Source organism: Hyla sarda, chromosome 5 (assembly GCF_029499605.1).
Source record: "Hyla sarda isolate aHylSar1 chromosome 5, aHylSar1.hap1, whole genome shotgun sequence".
Classification (NCBI taxonomy): Eukaryota; Metazoa; Chordata; class Amphibia; order Anura; family Hylidae; genus Hyla; species Hyla sarda.
Window position 1 is genome coordinate 75147108 of NC_079193.1, and position 23461 is coordinate 75170568.

Sequence of the window (23461 nt, forward strand, 5' to 3'; positions counted from 1 at the left end):
AAAATCTAATGATTGGTTCCCTTTAAGTATTATTATAAGGATTGCTTTTCGACCGCTGGTGTGGCAGTAGTTTATTATAAAATTCTTATAGAAATGTCTCTTTTTAGATAAATTAATCTCGGACATTTATGGCATGTCAACAGAATATTCCAAAAATGACCCCTAGACATGGGTCATGCTTCTAGGATCTGTGCCTTTTTTGACATCGAGGGCCTTTTGGTTCCATCAGACCAGCTTGTGGCTGCTGGAGGTGGTCAGAAAGCTGAAAACAGTCAGCCTTAATGGTATGGTCATACCTGCTGTATTTTGCTGCCTATTTTCTGCCTATTGAGGTCAATGGGTAGCAAAATATGCAGCTGATTTTGCTACCCATTGACTTCAGTTGGTATGAAAACATACAGCAGCAAAATACTGACGTGTGCCCCTACCCTAAGGGTGTATCTACATGTACAGTATCTTGCACGTATTTAATGCTGCAGATGTCAATGTAAACAAAATGACTGAGCACAGCATCAAATATGTGCAGGATACTGTAAATGTGAAAACGCCCTTATAAAAATAATTAAAAATGATGGTTGCAAGTTTAAGATTACTATGTAGATCCATTTAAAATCTGTAAAGGATAAGTAACATATTACCTGTCCTAATACAGTTTATAACAGTGGTCCCCAAACTGTGGCCCTCCAGACGTTGCAAGACTACAATTCCCAGCATGCCTGGACAGCCAACGGCTGTTCAGACATGCTGGGAGTTGTAGTATTGCAACATCTGGAGGGCCACAGTTTGGGGACCACTGGTTTATAACCTGTCTATGCTCTAATAGTCTTAGCACTATTGCACATTTATAACTATGAAGGTCATCAGTCATATTTGTATGTTGATATTTAGCATGAACACTGGAGCGATCACTATATAGAGAAGGCACTGGTGGAACTAGAGAAACTATTAAGAGGAATGAAGCACAGATATACTGACTGGAAGGTGTTTAATATTTTTGGAAAAAATGTGACAAGCGATAAATCTGATGTTGTGCTGGTTTGACTCAAATGCTTTGCCAGTAGAATCTTTTACATTAAAAAATGGTTGGTATTTACACAAATGCAATACATATTAAATATTATTATTCTGTCTGATAGACATTAAATAGGTGACCAAAATACTGTTTTTCTGGTAAAACATCTCTTCTAACATATTATTTTAAATACTTAACATGTGAAACAGCTTTGTCCAATCTTTAAATGTCAAGTTCACAGCATCATATTACACAGTGGAGTATGATAAGCCATTTTCATGGATATCCTGTTCATGTGAGTCTACAGTAAATCCTACCAGCACTCCAGGAGTAAAGCCTGATGAACTAGAAGGCAAACCCACTAAACCTGATAACAGAAGAATAGAAGCCCTATCCTCCACCCTCCTTCATTCCTTTTTTTATTTTTTACTTTCTCTTCTTCCTTCTTTTTTCCCCTTCTTCCTTCTTTCTCTTCCTCTCTGTCCTTCCTTCCTCTCTCCTTCCTTGTTTACCTTCCTATTCCTTCCTTCTTTCTTTCTCTGTCTCTCATTCCTTGCATTTCTCTCCCATTCTTTCCCTCCTGTTCTCCTTCCTTTTCTTTCTTTCTCTATTCTAGTTTTCATCTCATTGCCTCTCTTTCACCCTCCTCCTTCATTCCTTTTTATCTTTCTATTTTTTTCTTCCCTTACTCCATCTTCCTTTCTTATCTTTCTCTCTTGTCCTCTCCTCTTGCTTCCCCCTCCCCATTCATTGTTTCCTTATCTTTCTCTTTCTTCCTCTGTCCTTTATTTCATTACTCTTGTCTTCCTTCCTTTATTATTCTCTACCCCTTCCCCTTCCTTTCATCCCATTTCTCCTTACTTCTCTTTATCACTATTTATTTCTCTTTCCCTCTCCTTTCTTCCATCCCTTACTCTATCCTTTCCCCTTACTTTCATTCTTCCTTCTTTCCTTCCCTTTCTCTCACTTCCTTTCTCTTTCCTTTCATCCCTCTCTCCTCCCTTCCTTCTTTCCTTCTTTCCTTTCCTCCCTACCTCTTTCCTTTCCTTCCTACCTCTTTCCTTTCCTTCCTTCTCTTTCTCTGTCTTGTTTTGTCCTTCATTCCTTTCTTCTTACTTCCCTTCATCTACTTCCCTTTTCCTTCCTTTTCCTGCTCCTTAATTTCTATTGCCTCTCTTCCTCCCCTTTCCTTCATTCCTCTTTTTAACATTCTCTTTTCCTTCTTTTTTCATCCTTCCTCTATTTTCCTTCCTTTCTTATCTCTCTCTCTTCCTCTCTCCTTCTTTTAATCCTTTCTTTCTTCCTTCCTTCTCAACCTCCTACCCTTTCTTTCATCCCATTTTCCTTTCTTCCTTACTTCTCTTTATCTCTACTCCCTTCAATTCCTTATTCTATCTTGTCTCCTTCCTTCCCCTCACTTCCTATCTCCTTCCTCCATCCCTCTCTCCTCCCTTCCATCTATCCTTTCCTTCTAATGCTTCCCTTCCTTCTCTTTCTCTGTCTTGTGCTCGCCTTTCATTTCTTTCTTCTTTCTTCCCTTCTTCTCCTTTCTTCCTTTTTTTGCCTGCTTTTTCCTTCCTTTTTCCTTTCCTCACTATCTCCCTCCTTCCTTCTGTTCTTCCTTCCATCCCTCTCTCCCTCCTTCTTTACTTCACTCCTGCCCTCCTTTCTTCCCTCTGTTTGCCTCTTAAACAGTACCTGTGACGAAGTAAAAGTTTTGATATATGGAAACATAGTGTGAGTTAGTTTAGGATAGTTAGTTTGGTGACAGGTACACTTAAATAGCTAAAGTTGACGTGTTATCTATCCTGGATAAACTGCCGAGACCATTGCAAACCTTGGTCCAAGCAGTTGTGGCGGGAGGACAGCTGTATTTAATAGCTGGCAATCCAATGCACTGTTCTTCTGAGCGCACTGCATTGCCATGACCTACCTGTACGTCGTGGTATGCTAAGTTATCGCTCACCATGACTTACATGTACTGTACAGCATGCAGCATGAATGGAGTTAAACACAAAGAACAGATACAGTATTGTATAAATCTGACTTCTTAATATCAGTGCAATCATTTTTCCAGGAAAAAGTATAGTAACATAGTTAGCATGGGTTTAAAAGGACACATGCTCATCAGTTTTAACCAAAATCAGGGGATTTAACCAAGCCATGAATTTAACATTGAGAGCAGAGATGAGCGAACTTACAGTGATTTGATTCATCACAAACTTCTCGACTCGGCAGTTGCTTACTTTATCCTGTATAAATGAGTTCAGCTTTCAGGTGCTCCGGTGGGCTGGAGACCCTCGTAGGACTGTATCCACCTTTTCCAGCCCACCGGAGCACCTGAAAGCTGAACTCATTTATGCAGGCTAAAGTCAGCAAACGCCGAGCCGAGAAGTTTGTGACGAATCGTATTACTATAAGTTTGCTCATCTCTAAATGAGAGGTCTCAACAAAAAGCTAAAAAAATGCATGTATTTCCCTATTCAGTTGTGATCATTCATCTTGCATGAACTGACTCTATACTGTATAGGGTGTTTTCTGTTTCACTGTAAGGGACCTCTGTGGTGCTTGTTGGAAAACATGCATCCATCTGTACATTGAGGAATGAATGCTCTGTAATTACCACCTGCTATTGGTTTCCCTAAGGACAGTTTTGAGAACCTTTGATCTGTCCATTCTGTTTTTCTTGTACAGATATCTATTTCCCTAGGGAGTATTAACCATTCAGATTTGTGACATTTATTTAATTATGGAACAGTCAATTTTTCCTATTATGTACATAGCTAAATATAATGTTGATTATCTATATAACCAGACATGTGTCTAAATTTGCCCAAACACATTAGATCAGTGGCCGTTGGCTCTCCGGGCATACTGAAAGCTATAGTTTTGCAACAGGTGGAGGGCCGCAGTTTGGAGACCACTGCATTCGATTAAAGTCAGCTGAACCCACCGATTTCTGTGGGATTGGCCGACCATTACAATTAATTATTCCAGATAGGAGATAACTAGTTGATTGGTGGGGTTCAATTGCTGGGACCCCCTGTGATTCCAAAAACAAAGGAAAATTGTCCTCAAAAAGAATGAAGCAACAAGACATGCAGGAGTGTATTTGAAATGTATGGACAGCTTAAATTGTCAGTCAGATAAAAAAAAATGTGTACATCTTGGCAAAACATTAACCTTTCTAATATACTTCATAAGAAAATGTTAATTTATTTTGAATAGAAATAATGGCTTATAAAAGACTCCACTAGGTGTCCCCATACCATCCAGAACATAATCCTGTCCAACTGCTATGTCATCTTTGTCCCCGCTAAAGCACAGACTGGGAAAAGTCCAGGAAGTGAGGATGGGACTAGCACTCCTCTGTGCTCACTCCTATCCAGTCTATCAGACTCCTGTTTAAAAAGAGAGAGGAGGGGGTAACAGAGCAGCATGCAGTGATTGGATGAATAGACACAGCACAGTAGAATTAGGGAAGAAGTGAATGTATGATGAGTGAGGGTGGGCTCAGTGCTTGCCTCCCCTCCTAAGCCGTGGATATCAGAATAAGTGAGCAGTAGAACATGTGTGAGCCAAATACAGTGACCCCCCGACATACATTGGCCCCGACATATGATCAAATCGACATACGATGGCCTCTCAGAGGCCATCGCATGTCGACGTCAGCATCGACATACAATGCTTTTTTATGTCGGGGCCATCGCATTAAGTGCTATCCGGCAGCGCAAAATGCTTAAGCTGCTGCCGGATAGCAGCTTAATGTTCTCCGTGTGGTGCGGTGAGTATTACTTACCCCTCCACGATGCTCCAGGGTGCCCTTCGGGTCCAGCGCTGGTCCTCCGGTGTCTTCTCGGCCCTCTCCGTTGACATCAATACGCTGCTGCGCACGCCGTTCCGTCATCCAATGGGAACAGCGTACACACTGGCAGAATGACGTCGCTACGCAGGCCCAGTAAGGCCTTGCGGAAGACAGCGGAGGACCGGAGTTGACCAGGAGAGCCCAGCAGAGGACCAGGCGAAGACCAGGAGAGCCCAGCGGAGGCCCAGGGTCACCATCGGGAGCGGCGGGGACACCATCGCGAGCAGCGGGGACAGGTGAGTACAGCTTCCTATACTTTACATTGCATGAATCCCTCAACATACGATGGATTCGACAAACGATGGCTCGTTTGGAATGAATTACCGTCGTATGTTGAGAGACCACTGTACAGAAGCTAGATACACATAAAAAAGAATGTAAAGCATATGCATGACCTAGTGAGTAACACACATAAGCATTATTTTTTCTGTGATATGACGGGTACGCTTAAAGGTGTAAATAGATTCTTTTTTCTGTAGACATTGATGACATATCCTGTTAACATATTGTTGGTCCTCTGATAGAGATGACCTAAAGTGGTGGCTGGGAAACTGTTTGCTATAGACCTCTTTATGATAATCACTGTCTCTCCCGACTTGTAGATTTAAGAACTTCCTTAAAGAGTACCTGTCATCAAACCATGTTTTCTAAACTAACTCAGATTATATTCCGTAACTACTCCTAACACCCCTCCAGCCCTTAAAAAATAAATTCTGAGCTTTAAAAATCTTGTTATCATACCTTTCCCTTTGCTCACATTGTATGGGCTCCCGGCAGGAGAAAGTGGGCGTTCTCTAGCAAGTGCGACGTTACTGAAGCCCGCGAGTGCTGTGCCTCGCCATGCCTCGCATGTACTTCCTGAGTTTGGACTTCTACAAGTCTAAGTGGGGACCAAACTAACTATTTGACTTATGCAGGGAACAGAACAGAGCCACCTAGTGGCCATTTTTTTCAATCGCATTAAAAACATAGAAATGTTGAGAATTTTAACAGCAAGTAAATAGCAAAGTGTCTTATAATAACGTAAGGAACAATATATTAAAAGTTTAGTTTGGGGACAGGTACTTTTTAAATATCAATTCACATAATTGAAGAGAATATATCACCTAGATATTTTTTCTGATTAGAGGCAAATTCTGAAACATGTTATTTTTTCCTACTCTGTTTCTATTCTCTGATTATCATTTTTATTTAATTATTTGTTTATTTTCTACATTTTTATGGGGGCTGCTATCTTGCCTGAGCTGTTTGTAACAGCATTTTGTGATATGCTTTACTACTTGACCTATGGACTTAGACAACAATAGACAGGACCTATCTCATCTAGATGATTTTGAGATTTTCAGAGGTCATCCTGATCTCTGCTGTGAATGGTGGTGAATCCAGTGTTATCTTTCTAGTGTCACCTTTCACTATGCTTCTGAGAAGAAAGACATTACTGAAAAACCATTTGTACTAAACAGGAAGTCCCAGCTTAGTTTTAGACCTAGTGACCAGAATGGAAACTGCAAGATTTCAGGATTATTATAAAAAATAGATAGCAAAATGGAAAATTATAGCAAAAAATCATAACAGATTCTTAACCCCTTAAGGACTCAGCCCATTTTGGCCTTAAGGACTCAGACAATTTAATTTTTACGTTTTCGTTTTTTCCTCCTCGCCTTCTAAAAATCATAACTCTTTTATATTTTCATCGCCAGACTAGTATGAGGGCTTGTTTTTTGTGCGACCAGTTGTCCTTTGTAATGACATAACTCATTATATCATAAAATGTATGGCACAACCAAAAAACACTATTTTTGTGGAAAAATTAAAAAGAAACTTTGGAAGGTTTCATTTTCACACCGTACAATTTATGGTACAAATGTCATGTGTTCTTTATTCTGAGGGTGAATACGATTAAAATGATACTCATTATTACATACTTTTCTATTATTGTTGTGCTTAAAAAAAATCACAAACTTTTTAACCAAATTAGTACGTTTATAATCACTTTATTTTGATGACCTCTAACTTTTTTATTTTCCGTATAAGCGGCGGTATGAGGGCTAATTTTTTGCGCCATGATCTGTACTTTTTTTTATACCACATTTGCATATAAAAAACTTTTAATACATTTTTTATAATTTTTTTAAATAAAATGTATAAAAAAAGTAGCAATTTTGGACTTTTTTTTTTTTCGTTCATGCCGTTCACCGTACGGGATCATTAACATTTTATTTTAATAGTTCGGACATTTACGCACGCGGTGATACCTAATATGTCTATAAAATTTCTTTTTTACGCTTTTTGGGGGTAAAATAGGAAAAAACGGATGTTTTACTTTTTTATTGGGGGAGGGGATTTTTCACTTTTTTTTTAACTTTTACTTTTAAATTTTTTTAAATTTTTTTACACTTGAATAGTCCCCATAGGGGACTATTCATAGCAAGACCATGATTGCTATTACTGATCTGTTCTATGTATAGGACATAGAACAGATCAGTGTTATCGGCGATCTTCTGTTCTGGTCTGCTCGATCTCAGACCAGAGCAGGAGACGCCGGGAGCCGGAAGGAGGAAGGTGAGGGGACCTCTGTGCGGCGTTCTGAATGATTGGATCCCCGCAGCAGCGCTGCGGGCGATCCGATCATTCATTGAAATCGCGCACTGCCGCAGATGCCGGGATCTGTATTGATCCCGGCACCTGAGGGGTTAATGGCGGACACCCGCGAGATCGCGGGCGTCGGCCATTGCCGGCAGGTCCCTGTCTGCGACCAGCAGCCGGGATCAGCCGCGCATGACACGGGCATCGCTCCGATGCCCGCGGTTATGCACAGAACGTAAATGTACGTCCTGGTGCGTTAAGTACCACCGCACCAGGACGTACATTTACGTCCTTAACAGGTTAAAAAGTATATGGATAACATAAAACCTGATTTAAACAATAGGCCATTTTCCCATGACACATTCCCTTTAAGGATACAATTAAATGTTATTTTTTTTAAATAAAAAATGAAGGTAAGTATTGGTCATTTGTAAAATGTCAAAAGGGAGTGATATTCCTAGGGAAAAATTAAAGGATTTCCGACCAAGCCTTTCATCATCAGGAATCTAAAAGTATTGTTTTATCTTTGCAGGAAACACATAACTGTGTTCTTCAGGGCAGATTACTACCTGACCGTAACTTCACTTTTGTGCTGTCAGATATTAAATGACTTATTCATCTGTACAGCGTGGAACTTGCACACAGGATGTCAAATTCATTGCTATCCAAACACTTCATTGAGTTATTTATCCATTCACGTTCTTAGCTAGATCTAACTCATAGGCTGATGGGCAGATTTCACACAGAAACAAATCATTGTGACGTCTTATGTTCCTCTCAAAAGTTCATGATAACAAAAGGTTAGTCAGATTAAAATGTGTGCAACCTTTTCTTCAGACAAACATCCAGGAGCAAAACTATAGGGGCTGCATTGCACCTGGATCCTAGAACCAAATGGTCTGTCCAACCCATATGAAAAGACCAGATAGTTGGGGGACCCAATAATAACTTTTCTATGGAGTCCCAGATGCTTCAAGTTATATATTTGCACACATTTCCCTACATGGTTTAAATGTCATTAATGTACACGGAAATTTAGGCAATGTTGATCATCTACAAATAGTTACATTGAGGGAGATTTATCAAAACCTGTGCAGAAGAAAATTGCCCAGTTGCCCATAGCAACCAATCAGCTTGCTTCTTTCATTTTGCAGAGGCCTTGTTAGAAATGACAGAAGCAATCTGATTGGTTGCTATGGGCAACTGGGCAAATATTCCTCTGCACAGGTTTTGATAAATCTCCCCCATTGAGTTGAAAGTTTTTTCCCTTTAGGATTGGGTCTGCCTAAATGAATTTGTTTATTTTTGCATCATACAAAAGATAAGAAACCTGCTTCATTAAGCTTTTGTTTATTTGTTTATTTATTTGTCTGTTTATTTTATTTGTTTATTTATTTGTATATATATATATATATATATATATATATATATATATATATATATAATCTGGTTCCAACTTCCTGTCCAAAACTACATCAGCATCATCATCAAACTCCTTCTTATAATCCATGCTCCCCCTTAGCATATTCACCATGATGCCTTACAATATCACCACCACTCCATTACCAGTTGCACTAGTGCTATGCTCAGCCACTGCTTCCATGAGGAATTCACTGACACCTGGCTCAATGTCATATCGGCAAAATCTTCCTTCTCCTGAGATGAGAACGAGCCATCAGTCCACAATGGCTGTTTTATCCTCCAAAACTACACAACCCCTGCAAGAAATGGACAACGTTTGCTTTCTGATGCTGCTGCTACTACTATCACCAGGCACCTGGCTGTTGATGCTACCTGTACTGGGCCTGGGCCATAGTCATGGCACTCCCACCAACATGCTTGCTAGGATATAAGTAAAGTAAATCCCGGCACTCACCAAAGATGCTTAAAAGAGTTTATTCACGTCACAAGAAAAAAGTACAGGACACATTTCGGCATAGGCCTTTCTGTGCTGTCAAATCAAATGGCCGACTAGTGCTACAGATATACATGAGCAGGCATCCGGTGATGACGTCACATGCCGGCCGGCATGCCGGGAACAATGCGTCAGGTAACCAAGGAAAAAGTTAAAAAAACTGATAGTACACATACAATATGGGTAAATGGGCAAAACAAAAGTGCACAAGCATAGTAAACATAATAAAGGGAACTGGCAAGGGCTCATTGGACCAGGATACAAAGCAGCCTTACTGTAGGATCGCTGGAGGGGCGAATGTAGCCTGTAGTGTATGCACAGAGTCAAAGGCGCATAGTTCCTCAAAAAGGCACAGAGCGCATAGTCCATCATATGTAAAGGCATAGTCAAAAGGTGCATATTGTGCTTATCCCAGGTACAGCGATAAAGTCCATAATGGGTGTAGTAGTGCCGAGTTTTGTAGTGTGGAGTCTTGAAGAAGCTAAATTGTGCAAGTCTGCATGGCAAGCTGGCGGGCCAAAAGGTAGCGGGTGGCAGTGGCACACAGGAGGGGAGGATAGAATGAAGGCACATAGAGATACTAGAAGGCACGAACTGGTGGGAAGTCCTGAACAAAAGAACGTGTATAATGTGTCTCGAAAGCAAAGGCATAGTATAACATGGCAAAGCATAGTATCTCGCATCACATAATATCAAATGATATCAAACAGGGCACAGATCCTGGCAGCGATCTGGGAGGAGACACAGTAAGAAAGGAATAAAATGAATCAGGTGTGGAATGCAATGTTACTTGTTTGAACACCTGTTTATTTTGTATATAATATTCACATCAAAATGGTATCTTACTCTTTATTTTTATTTCCCACTCTCTTCCCCTACCATTGTCCCTCCCGCCCCCCCGTGAGGAGTTTGTTTACTATGGTATCTCTTATTTGTTTATGACTTGTTTCTGTCATTTTGTTCTACATGTACAGAATTTTCAATAAAAATGAACTTTGAAAAAAAAAAAAGAATCAGGTGCCTGGAAAGGAAAGGCACAGTGTAACATGGCAAAGCATGGCACAGTGTAAGGCAGCACATAAAAAAGGTATGGGCGGGTTATGTCACAATGTGGCAGAGCGAGGCATGGTACCACACACAGGACAGGGTAGTGTACTGAATAATGGTCATGTACACATAGTACAGTATATAACATGAGAGCCATGATACATGGTGGGAAACAATACTAACATGGAGACAATATACCCAAAGGAGAGGTTTCTAGAGGAGACCCCTTCCCCTACTAAAGCCTCTCTCAAACGAAGACGTTGTTTCAGGTCCCTCCACAATATGCTTACTAGCAGAAGACATGGCAGGAGTGCTCTTTTTTGTACCCGTCCTTGTCCAACCATCCATTTTCCTTTCCTTTACATTTTTTTTTTTTAAAATGAAAAAGATTTTGAGGTAATTTTTCTGATCTTGGGAGGATTTGTCATTTACCAACCAATGAAGTGGCAGAGAAACTGTGAACTTTTACTCTCACAGACAGAAATGCAGTTTTTTATTAAACCCAGCTTGAAATGCTATTTTTTCACTATAGCCCAGAAAATGCAGGTTACGTGGTGTGAAAGGCCTAGTCAAAATTTCACTTTCACTGCTAGAAATGCATTTTTTGCTAAACTTAGCTAGAAATTATCTAAATTTGGCTAAACCCAGAAAATACAGGTAAGATGGCATAAAAGGCCAAGTCACATTTTATCCTCACAGCTAGAAATGCATTTTTTTAACCCAGCTAGAAATGCTCTACATTTGGTTAAATACATTTTTTTATCAACTGGTGCCAGAAAGTTAAGCAGATTTGTAAATGACTTCTATTTTAAAATCTTAACCACAGATACAATAGAAAAATTAGTAATACATTTTCTGTAGTAGTTTTCAAAGCCCAAAAACCATTGTAGTGCCTTTAAAGAAGTAGGGTGCACCAAGTCAGAAACAGCCTTATACAAGGAATTAACCCTCCGTCCTTCTTTGCCACAGAGATGCTCCCATAGGAGATACAGAAGGACGAATATGACCCTTTTGCAAACTCGACTGAATATAATCCTTCATATCTTCTCTTTCAGGACCAGACAAATTATATATTTGCCCCCTAGAAAACTTGGCATCAGGTACAAGTTCAATAGCACAGCCATAATGTTTGTGTGGGGGCAAAGCAGAGGAGACCTCTTCAGAAAAAAACATCAGAAAATCTGAAATAAATTTGGGTACATTACTTTGGGCGACACCGAGCATTGCAACCCAGATCAAAAGACAGGATTATGTCTTCTTAACCAAGGCAATCCCAAAATCACATTTACTGACAAATTTTCCAGACAAATTTGATTTTTTCAAAATGCATAGTACCCACCAGTAATCCTACCTCTGGAGTGTAAGAACAGACACAACCCCCTGACAAGGGTGTATAATCCACTCCAGCAATGGGGATGGGACTTTCCAACAATTTCAAGGGCAAATCCAAAGACTTAACCCCTTGGGGACCGAGCCCATTTTGACCCTAAGGACCAGAGCATTTTTTGCAATTCTTACCTTACCTTAAAGGGGTATTCCGCCCCTAGACATCTTATCCCCTATCCAAAGGATAGGGGATAAGATGTCAGATCGCTGCGGTCCCGCTGCTGGGGACCCCTGTGATCCCCGCTGCGGCACCGCGCTATCATTACAGCACAGAGCGAGTTCGCTCTGCACGTAATGATGGGCGGTACAGGGGCCGGAGCATTGTTATGTCACGGCTCCGCCCCTCGTGATGTCACGGCCCGCCCCTTTCAATACAAGTCTATGGGAGGGGGCGCGGCGGTCGTCACGCCCACTGCCATAGACTTGCATTAAGGGGACGGGCCGTGATGTCACGAGGGACGTCACGCTGCTCCGTCCCCCGTATCGCCCGTCATTACGCACAGAGCGAACTCCCCAGCAGCGGGACCCCGGCGATCTGACATCTTATCCCCTATCCTTTGGATAGGGGATAAGATGTCTAGGGGCGGAATACCCCTTTAAAGCATTAATAACTCTGGGATGCTTTTACTTTTGAATTTGAATCAGAGATAGTTTTTTTCATGACATATTCTACTTTATGTCAGTGTTAAATATTTGTCCATTCTTGCATCATTTCTTGGTGAAAATTGTAAAAATGTCATGAAAATTTTTTAAATTTAGCATTTTTCTGACTTTGAAACTCTCTGCTTATAAGGAAAATAGACATTCCAAATGTTGGAATCATAAAGTTGACATGTTTTTACTTTTCAAAGACATTAGAGGGCTTCAAAGTAAAGCAGCAATTTTCCAAATTTTCATGAAGAATTAAAAATATGATTTTTTCAGGGACCAGTTAAAGGGGTACTCCGCCCCTAGACATCTTATCCCCTATCCAAAGGATAGGGGATAAGATGTCAGATCACCGGGGTCCCGCTGCTGGGGACCCCGGGGATCGCTGCTGCAGCACCCCGATATCATTACTGCGCAGAGCGAGATCGCTCTGCACATAATGACGGGCAATACAGGGGCTGGAGCATTGTTATGTCACAGCTCCGCCCCTCGTGATGTCACGGCCCGCCCCCATCAATACAAGTCTATGGGAAGGGGGCGTGGCGGTCGTCACGCCCCTTGCCATAGACTTGCATTAAGGGGACGGGCCGTGATGTCATAAGGGGCGGAGCCATGACATCACGCTGCTCCGGCCCCTGTATCGCCCGTCATTATGCACAGAGCGAATTCGCTCTGTGCAGTAATGATGGCGGGGTGCCGCAGCGGCGATCCCCGGGGTCCCCAGCAGCGGGACCGCGGCGATCTAACATCTTATCCCCCATCCTTTGGATAGGGGATAAGATGCCAGGGGCGGAGTACCCCTTTAAGTTTGAGGTGGATTTGAGGGGCCTTTCTGTATGAAACCCCCCACTATGGACCCCATTATAGAAAGTGCACCCCTCAAAGTATTCAATATGACCTTCAGAAAGTTTGTTAACCCTTTAGGTGTTTCACAGGAATATCAGCAAAGTGGAGGAAAAAAATCTAAATCTAAATTTTTTACACTAACATGTACTTCTAGCCCCATTTCTTTACTTTTTACAAGGGGTAAAAGGAGTAAAAGACTCCTAAAATTTGTAGCCCAAATTTCTCTTGAGTATGGCAATACCTCATATGTGGATGTTAAAGGGGTATTCCAGGCAAAAACTTTTTTTATATTTATCAACTGGCTCCGGAAAGTTAAACAGATTTGTAAATTACTTCTATTAAAAAATCTTAATCCTTCCAACAGTTATTAGCTTCTGAAGTTTTCTGTCTAACTGCTCAATGATGATGTCACGTCCCCGGAGCTGTGCATGATGGGAAAATATCCCCATAGGAGCTGCACAGCTCCTGGGACGTGAGTCATCAGAAAGCAGTTAGACAGAAAACAGCAACTCAACTTCAGAAGCTAATAACTATTGGAAGGATTACGATTTTTTAATAGAAGTAATTTACAAATCTGTTTAATTTTCCAGAGCCAGTTGATATATAAAAAAAAGTTTTTGCCTGGAATACCCCTTTAAGTGCTCTGCGGACACCCAACATGGCTCAGGAGGGAAGGAGCAGCGTTGCGATTTTGGACAGAGAATTTTACTGAAATGGTTTTTGGGGGGCATGTTGCATTTAGGAAGCCCCATGGTGCCAGAACAGTAACCCCCCCCCCCACATGGCATACTATTTTGGAAACTACACCCCTCAAGAAACATAACAAGGGGTATTGTGAATCTTAACACCTCACAGGTGTTTGACGACTTTGCGTTGAAGTTGGACGTGAAAATGGAAATTTTTTTAACACTAAAATGATTGTGTTACCCCAATTTTTTCTTTTTCACAAGGAGTAATAGGAGAAAGTGGACACCAAAATATAAAGCCCAATTTCTCCCAATTAAGAAAATGTCCCAAAGTGGACGTTAATTGCTCTGCTGGCACTCTACAATGCTCAGGAGAGAAGGAGCAAAATTAGGCTTTTTGAAAGAGAATTTTGCTGAAATGGTTTTTGGGGGGCATGTTGCATTTAGCAAGTCCCCAAGGTGCCAGAACAGCAAAACAAAAACAACATGGCACACTATTTTGGAAACAACATCCCTCAAGGAACGTAACAAGGGGCATAGTGAGCCTTAACACCTCACAGGTGTTTGAAGACTTTTCATTATAGTTTGACATGAAAATGAAAAATTTGATTTTAAACACTAAAATGATGGTGTTATCGCAAATTATTCATTTTCAAAAGGGTTAATCAGAGAAAAATCACCCCAATACATCATATGTGGATGTTAAGTGCTCTGTGGATGCACAACATGGCTCAGGAGGGAAGGAGCAGCTTTGCGATTTTGGAGAGAGAATTTTTTTGAAATGGTTTTTGGGGGGCATGTTGCATTTAGGAAGCCCCCATGGTGCCAGAACAGCAAAAAAAACACATGGTATACCATTTTAGAAACTACACCCCTCAAGGAACGTAACAAGGGGTATACAGTGAGCCTTAACACCTCACAGGTGTTTGACGACTTTGCGTTGAATCTGGACGTGAAAATGGAAAATTAGATTTTTAACATTAAAATAATGGTGTTATCCCAAATTTTTCTTTTACACAAGGCGTAATGGGAGAAAATGGACCCCAAAACTTTAAGCCCAATTTCTCCTGATTAAGAAAATGCCCCATATGTGGAGGTTAAGTGCTTTGCTGGCGCACTACAATGCTCAGGAGAGACAAAGCAAAATTAGGCTTTTTGAAAGAGATTTTTGCTGAAATAGTTTGTTGGGGGCATGTTGGATTTAGCAAGTCCCCAGTGTGCCAGAACAGCAAAAAGGCCCCCACATGGCACACTATTTTAGAAATTACACCTCTTAAGGAACGTAACAAGGGGTATAGTGAGCCTCACAGGTGTTTGACGGCTTTTTGTTATAGTTTGACATGAAAATGAAAAATGTGATTTAAACACTAATATGCTGGTGTTACTGCAAATTTTTCATTTTCAAAAGGGTTAATCAGAGAAAAATCACCCCAAAATTTGTAGCCCAATTTCTCATGAATAAGTAAATTCCTTATATGTGGACGTAAATTGCTCTGCAAGAGCACTACAGGTCTCAGAAGAGAAAGAGCGCTGTTTGGCTGTAGGAGAGAGAGAATTAAGCTGTAATTGAAGTTGGGGGCACTGTGCATTTACAAAGCCCCTGTTACGCCGAGCGCTCCGGGTCCCCGTTCCTCCCCGGAGCGCTCGCCTCATCCTCGTTACTGCAGCGCCCCGGTCAGATCCACTGACCGGGTGCGCTGCGATACTGCCTCCAGCCGGGATGCGATTCGCGATGCGGGTGGCGCCCGCTCGCGATGCGCACCCCGGCTCCCGTACCTGACTCGCTCTCCGTCGGTCCTGTCCCGGCGCGCGCGGCCCCGCTCCCTAGGGCGCGCGCACGCCGGGTCTCTGCGATTTAAAGGGCCTCTGCGCCGCTGATTGGCGCAGTGGTTCTAATTAGTGTGTTCACCTGTGCACTCCATATATATACCTCACTTCCCCTGCACTCCGCTGCCGGATCTTGTTGCCCTTGTGCCTTGTGAAAGCGTTCCCTTGTATGTTCCTAGCCTGTGTTCCAGACCTCCTGCCGTTGCCCCTGACTACGATCCTTGCTGCCTGCCCCGACCTTCTGCTACGTCCGACCTTGCTTCTGTCTTCTCCCTTGTACCGCGCCTATCTTCAGCAGTCAGAGAGGTTGAGCCGTTGCTAGTGGATACGACCTGGTCACTACCGCCGCAGCAAGACCATCCCGCTTTGCGGCGGGCTCTGGTGAAAACCAGTAGTGACTTAGAACCGGTCCACTAGCACGGTCCACGCCAATCCCTCTCTGGCACAGAGGATCCACCTCCTGCCAGCCGGCATCGTGACAGTCCTCCTGCCAGCCGGCATCGTGACAGTAGATCCGGCCATGGATTCCGCTGAGGTGCCGCTGTCAAGTCTTGCTGACATTTCCACGATGATCACCCAACGAAATCACCAGCTGGCATACTTGACCACCGTGACACAGCAACTGAAGTCACAGTTACAGCAGCTGCTGTCACTGACACAGCAGCTGCAACTGCAACAACCATCTCCTCCGCCGGCTCCTGCAACTCCTCCGCAGCGTCCGGCGGCTCCTAACCCCTGCTTGTCCCTGCCGGACAAATTTGATGGGGACTCTAGACTCTGCCGTGGTCTCCTTTCTGGAAAGGCCTTGTCTTGGGCCACACCGCTCTGGGACCGCAATGATCCTGCCACAGCCACAGTCCAGTCCTTCTTCGCTGAGGTCCGTGGTGTCTTCGAGGAGCCTGCCCGAGCTTCTTCTGCCGAGACTGCCCTGCTGAACCTGGCCCAGGGTGTTTCTTCCGTTGGCGAGTACGCCATTCAGTTCCGTGCTCTTGCTTCCGAGTTGTCCTGGAATAGTGAGGCCCTCTGCGCGACCTTTAAAAAAGGCCTATCCAGCAACATTAAAGATGTTCTGGCCGCACGAGAAACTCCTGCTAACCTACATGAACTCATTCATCTTGCCACTCGCATTGACATGCGTTCTTCCGGATGGCGTCTGGAGCTCCGCCTGGATATGGACTTTGTTCGCACGAGGCGTTTTTTCCCCCCGGCTCCTCTCTCCTCTGGTCCTCTGCAATCTGTTCCTGTGCCTCCCGCCGTGGAGGCTATGCAGGTTGACCGGTCTCGCTTGACACCTCAAGAGAGGACACAACGCCGCATGGAGAATCTTTGCCTGTACTATGCCGGTACCGAACACTTCCTGAAGGATTGTCCTATCCGTCCTCCCCGCCTGGAAAGACGTACGCTGACTCCGCACAAAGGTGACACAGTTCTTGATGTCAACTCTGCTTCTCCACGCCTTACTGTGCCTGTGCGGATATCTGCCTCTACCTTCTCCTTCTCTACTATGGCCTTCTTGGATTCCGGATCTGCAGGAAATTTTTTTTTGGCCTCTCTTATCAACAGGTTCAACGTCCCTGTGACCAGTCTCGCCAGACCCCTCTACATCAATTGTGTTAACAATGAAAGATTGGACTGTGCCGTGCGTTACCGCACGGAACCCCTCCTAATGTGCATCGGACCTCATCACGAAAAAATTTAGTTTTTGGTCCTCAGGTTCTTTGGCCCCAAGAAGAGGGGGAGACCCAAGGGGGGGGGGTACTGTTACGCCGAGCGCTCCGGGTCCCCGTTCCTCCCCGGAGCGCTCGCCTCATCCTCGTTACTGCAGCGCCCCGGTCAGATCCACTGACCGGGTGCGCTGCGATACTGCCTCCAGCCGGGATGCGATTCGCGATGCGGGTGGCGCCCGCTCGCGATGCGCACCCCGGCTCCCGTACCTGACTCGCTCTCCGTCGGTCCTGTCCCGGCGCGCGCGGCCCCGCTCCCTAGGGCACGCGTGCGCCGGGTCTCTGCGATTTAAAGGGCCTCTGCGCCGCTGATTGGCGCAGTGGTTCTAATTAGTGTGTTCACCTGTGCACTCCATATATATACCTCACTTTCCCTGCACTCCGCTGCCGGATCTTGTTGCCCTTGTGCCTTGTGAAAGCGTTCCCTTGTATGTTCCTAGCCTGTGTTCCAGACCTCCTGCCGTTGCCCCTGACTACGATCCTTGCTGCCTGCCCCGACCTTCTGCTACGTCCGACCTTGCTTCTGTCTTCTCCCTTGTACCGCGCCTATCTTCAGCAGTCAGAGAGGTTGAGCCGTTGCTAGTGGATACGACCTGGTCACTACCGCCGCAGCAAGACCATCCCGCTTTGCGGCGGGCTCTGGTGAAAACCAGTAGTGACTTAGAACCGGTCCACTAGCACGGTCCACGCCAATCCCTCTCTGGCACAGAGGATCCACCTCCTGCCAGCCGGCATCGTGACAGTCCTCCTGCCAGCCGGCATCGTGACAGCCCCCATGGTGCCAGAACAGCGGAAAACCCCACATGTGACACTGTTTTGGAAACTACACCCCTCAAGGAACACCCCTCAATGTGTAGCACAATTTCTCATGAATAAGTAAATACCTTTATATGTTGACGTAAATTGCTCTGCGAGTGCACTACAGGTCTCAGAAGAGAAGGAGTGCTGTTTTGGCTGGAATTATAGTTGGGGGCCATGTGCATTTTCAAAGCTCCCATGGTGGCAGAACAGAGGATCACCCCAACTGTGACAACTTTTTGGAAACTACACCCCTCAAGTAACATAACAAGGGGTAAAGCGAGTATTTACAACTCACAGGTTTTTTGAACAGTGGGATGTAATAATTAAAAATCCGATTTTTAACACTGAATTCCTAGTGTTAGACCATTTTTTTTTTTAACAGTGATTATAGGGGGGGAAAAAAAGCCCCCCAAAATTTGTAGCCCAATTTCGTTAGAGTAAGGAAATACCATATGTGTAGATGTAAAGTGCTGTGCGGGTGCACAACAGGGCTAAGGAGTGAAAGAGCATTGGGCACTTTTGAGGCCTAAAGGTGGTGATTTGCCCTGCAGTGGCAGAGTTTTAGAACCTAAAATCTCAAAAAAGAAAAAAAAAGGCAAGTGACCTAAATTTTGAAACTACGCCCCTCAAAGAACGTAACAAGGGGTATAGTGAGTATTTACACCTCACAGGTTTTTGGAACAGTTGCCAGTAAAATTTAAAAAAAATTGTTTGCTTTTTTATTTAAATGCTGGTGTTACACAAAATGTTGCTAATTCACAAGGGCTAATTGGAGAAAAAGACCCCAAAAAATTTAGATCAATTTCTCAAGAGTAAAAAAATAGCCCATATGTGGACATAACATTCAGAGGAAAATTTAAAAAAAGAAACACCCACATGTGACACCATCATAGAAAATACACTATCTGTGGAATATTTATTGGGGTGAAGTGGACATTCAGAACGGACGGGTGTTTCTTACATTTATTTTCCAGGAATGTTTGAAGTGTTGTTTAGGAAAAAGGGAAATTGCTATTTTTCAACTGATATGCTATCTGTGTACTGAAAACACAAAAAATAAAAACTGGAATGTATATAGCATGTAAAATAGCAATGTCTTTATTAGTACAAATAGATAAAAAAACACCACTTGTGGAAGAGATGAACAAAAGAACAATGCCTGGACTTGTGCCGAGGTACAGTATTGTCATCTATAATAGCCTTGCACACTTATACCATGAGATATACATTGATGTTGTAAATATACAGAAATGATCAGAATAACCACAAATAAAATCCACTAGACCACAGTATAGACGTGATCAAGGAGTAGACTAACATTGCATTAGTGCAACCTGCATACAACTACATAGTAATGAGTCTTGCTTCTTCAGCCCCCCCCCCCCCCCAGCGTGCAAATAAGCACAGAATAAACATAGAGAAGGTGTCTAGTGCTCCTGAATATCGCATAGATAAAGTGCCAAGTGCTTACCCATAGTTAGTCAACACACCTCAGCGCCCCAACACCGTTTCGTGCCTCACTTTCTCAAGGGGCCGCCATCTACTCTTTGTTATCAAGATGGTGTTTTTATATCTGATGGCCCGGAAATTCCAGTCACCTGATCGCGATCCAATCGGCGCAGGCGACGAGTCGAGTTCCGCTCCACACTGCCCCACTTCCATCGCGCACTCTGAAGAGCGCAGGCCCGGGCTCACAAACCGGGCATTCTCTGTTCCAGGCGAAGATGGTCAGGGCAGGACCGCAGGAATCAGGGCTCTGCGCATGCTCTCCGATCTCGATCACGGGCATAGATAATTACAATAAGAATTCTTATTGTAATTATCTATGTCATTGATCGAGATCTGTGAGCATGCGCAGAGCCCTGATTCCTGCGGTCCTGCCCTGACCTTCGTTCGCCTGGGACGGCGCATGCCCTGTTTGTGATCGGAAGTGGGGCAGTGTGGAGCGGAACTCGACTCCGCGCCTGCGCCAATTGGATCGCGATCACGTGACTGGAATTTCTGGGCCATCCGATATAAAAACACCATCTTAATAACAAAGAGTAGATGGCAGCCCCTTGAGGAAGTGAGACACGAAACGGCGTTGGGGCGCTGAGGTACGCTGACTAACTATGGGTAAGCACTTGGCACTTTATCTATGTGATATTCAGGAGCACTAGACACCTTCTCTATGTTTATTATGTGCTTATTTGCATGCTAGAGGGGGGGCCTGAAGCAGGAAGACTCATTACTATGTGGTTGTATGCAGGTTGCACTATAGAGTCTCTGTCATTGATGCAATTTTAGTCTACTCCTTGATTACATCTATACTGTGGTCTAGTGGATTTTATTTGTGGTTATTCTGATAATTTCTGTATATTTACAACATCATTGTATATCTCATGGTATAAGTGTACAAGGCTATTATACAGATATAATACTGTACCTCGGCAGCAGTCCAGGCATTGTTCTTTTGTTCATCTCTTCCACATGTTCATCCACATGTAGTGTTTTTTATTCTATTTGTACTAATAAAGATATTGCTATTTTACATGGTATATACACTCCAGTTTTTCTTTTTGGTGTTTTTGTTATGATTGAGGGAGTGACCATTACTTACCGATGGATCATGTTAGACACCCACTATATAATATGATATACATACAATAAAGGTATCATTGTGGGATCTTTTTCTGTTAATTTCTCTGTGTACTGAGTGTGAGGACCCAGAGCATAGCCAAAAGTAAATATGCTCTGCTTCATCATTATGGGAATGTGTTTTTTGGTGGCCATCCCTAAACTGTTTCCTGAAAATGCACACACCGTTCAGTGGAGGAGACAAGACTGCGCATTTGAGGCATGTGTTTCTAACTTACACATCAGTAACTGACAGTTACATACATTCAGAGCAAAATAAAAAAAAGAAACAGCCACATGTGACCATATTTTGAATGGACGGGCGTTTCCTAGATTTATTTTCCAGGAATTGATGAAAGGTAGTTTTTTGAAAAAAGAAAATCGCAATTTTCCTAATAATATACCAATTGGGTACCCAGAATGATGATCATGAGTATAGCCAAAAGTAAAAATCATGCCCACCCCAAAACCTATACTCTGATTAATCATTCTGGGAATGTAATGTGTATGGCCGTCCCTATTCTGTTACCTCAAATGCGCACACCACTCAGGTGTAGAGAGAGCACTGCGCATTTGAAGCAACCTGAAAATCCCCAATGCAAATGACTCTGACACATGACCCAATACCACCAGAGGTCTTAACAGGGGGTATTATGTAAAGGTTTTTTTTTGGGGGGGGGGTGGGGGGTTTTGGGTAAAAAATTTGGAGGACACACAAATTTGCAACACACACTCTGCATTTTTTTGTGGGGGACCTCACCTGGAAAGTGTTGGCCTGGCACATACAGTTCCGGAAGTGCTTGGGGCCGCTCCCCCCTGAGCACCTCCAAGCACATCAGGGCCTTTATGAGCACCTCCTGGAACTGTAGAAATCTCCCAGTGTTGCCAGGGTTCCAGTATGGAATATGTGCATTGTACATGGCAACCTGGATCATGTAGATCGCAACTTTTTTGTACCATGCCCGGGTTTTGCGCATGGCCATGTATGGCTTCAGGACTTGATCAGATAGATCAACTCCCCTCATACACTGATTGTAGTCCACAATACAATCAGGCTTGAGGACCGGTGCAACGGTACCTCGGACACTGACAGGGGTGGTGCCGTTACCATGAATTGTGGTGAGCATAAGGATATCCCTCTTGTCCTTATACCTGACCAGCAACAGGTTTTCATGGGTAAGAGCACGGGACTCACCCCTGGGGATTGGCACCTGGAGGGGATAGGTCAAGAGGCCTCTCTGATTTTTCCGCTCAGTCCCACAAGTGGACATAGATTTGGTGGCGAGGGATTTGAACAGAGGGATACTAGTGTAAAAGTTATCCACGTAAAGGTGGTAACCCTTATCTAGTAGTGAGTGCAAAAGGTCCCAAACGATCTTCTGTGGGGTTCTATGTAGAAATCTCGACCCTCGTATATTCTAAACTTGTAAGTGTACCTGGGGGTACTCTCACAAAGTTTATACAACTTAACACCATATCTCGCTTAGATGAGATATATTGGCGGAAAATTAGTCTCCCCTTAAAACTGATAAGAAACTCATCTACAGAGAGCTCCCTTTTGGGGACGTAGGCCTCCATAAACTTGGCCCTTAAAGTGATCTATTATCGTCCGTATCTTGTACAGCCGGTCATAGGAAGGATCACCTTGGGGGGACATGCTGCATTATCATTGTAATGCAGGCATTTTCTTATGGGCTCAAGATGTCGCCGTGCCATGGCCATACTGTAAAACGGGGTCTGGTAGAGGATGTCCCCGCTCCAGTACTGCCTGACACTTGTTTTTTTGACTAGGCCCATATGCAACACGAGGCCCCAAAACATCCTCCTTTCGGCTGCATTGACAATGTACCATCCATTGGGACTAGCCAAAAGTGAGCCCGGGTGAGCAGCGACAAACTGTTCGGCGTACAGGTTTGTCTGTGTCACATCATGTTGATAAAGTTGTCACTGAAATAACTACTAAAAAAAGTCTATTTCGGTGAAGTCGGCTGTGTCAATTTGTATTCCTGGGTTGCCAACAAACCCAGGAATCATGGGCTCCAAGTTCTCTGGTGTAGTCCAGACAAGTTCACCGGTGGACTTGCCTGGTGGGCCAGCATAAAAATTTATGGGGGTAAGCCGCAGTGCCCCTTTAAGGGTTGGACATGCAAAAGAATGCCCTCAGACCCCAGACAGCGAGTGCTGCACAAAAGAAAAACATTTTTGTCCCTTAAAGTCATCTATGATTGGCCGTATCTTGTACAGCCGGTCATAGGCAGGATCACCTTGGGAGGACATGCTGCATTATCATTGTAATGTAGGCATTTCCTTATGGGCTCAAGATGTTGCCGTGCCATGGCCATACTGTAAAGCCGGGTCTGGTAGAGGATGTCCCCGTTCCAGTACTGCCTGACACTTATTTTTTTGACAAGGTCCATATGAAACATGAATTTTCCAATCCCCTTCTGGGAGGAAATCCTCCCTTCCGGGGAGCAATACCCTGTCTGTAACCCAATTAAAATA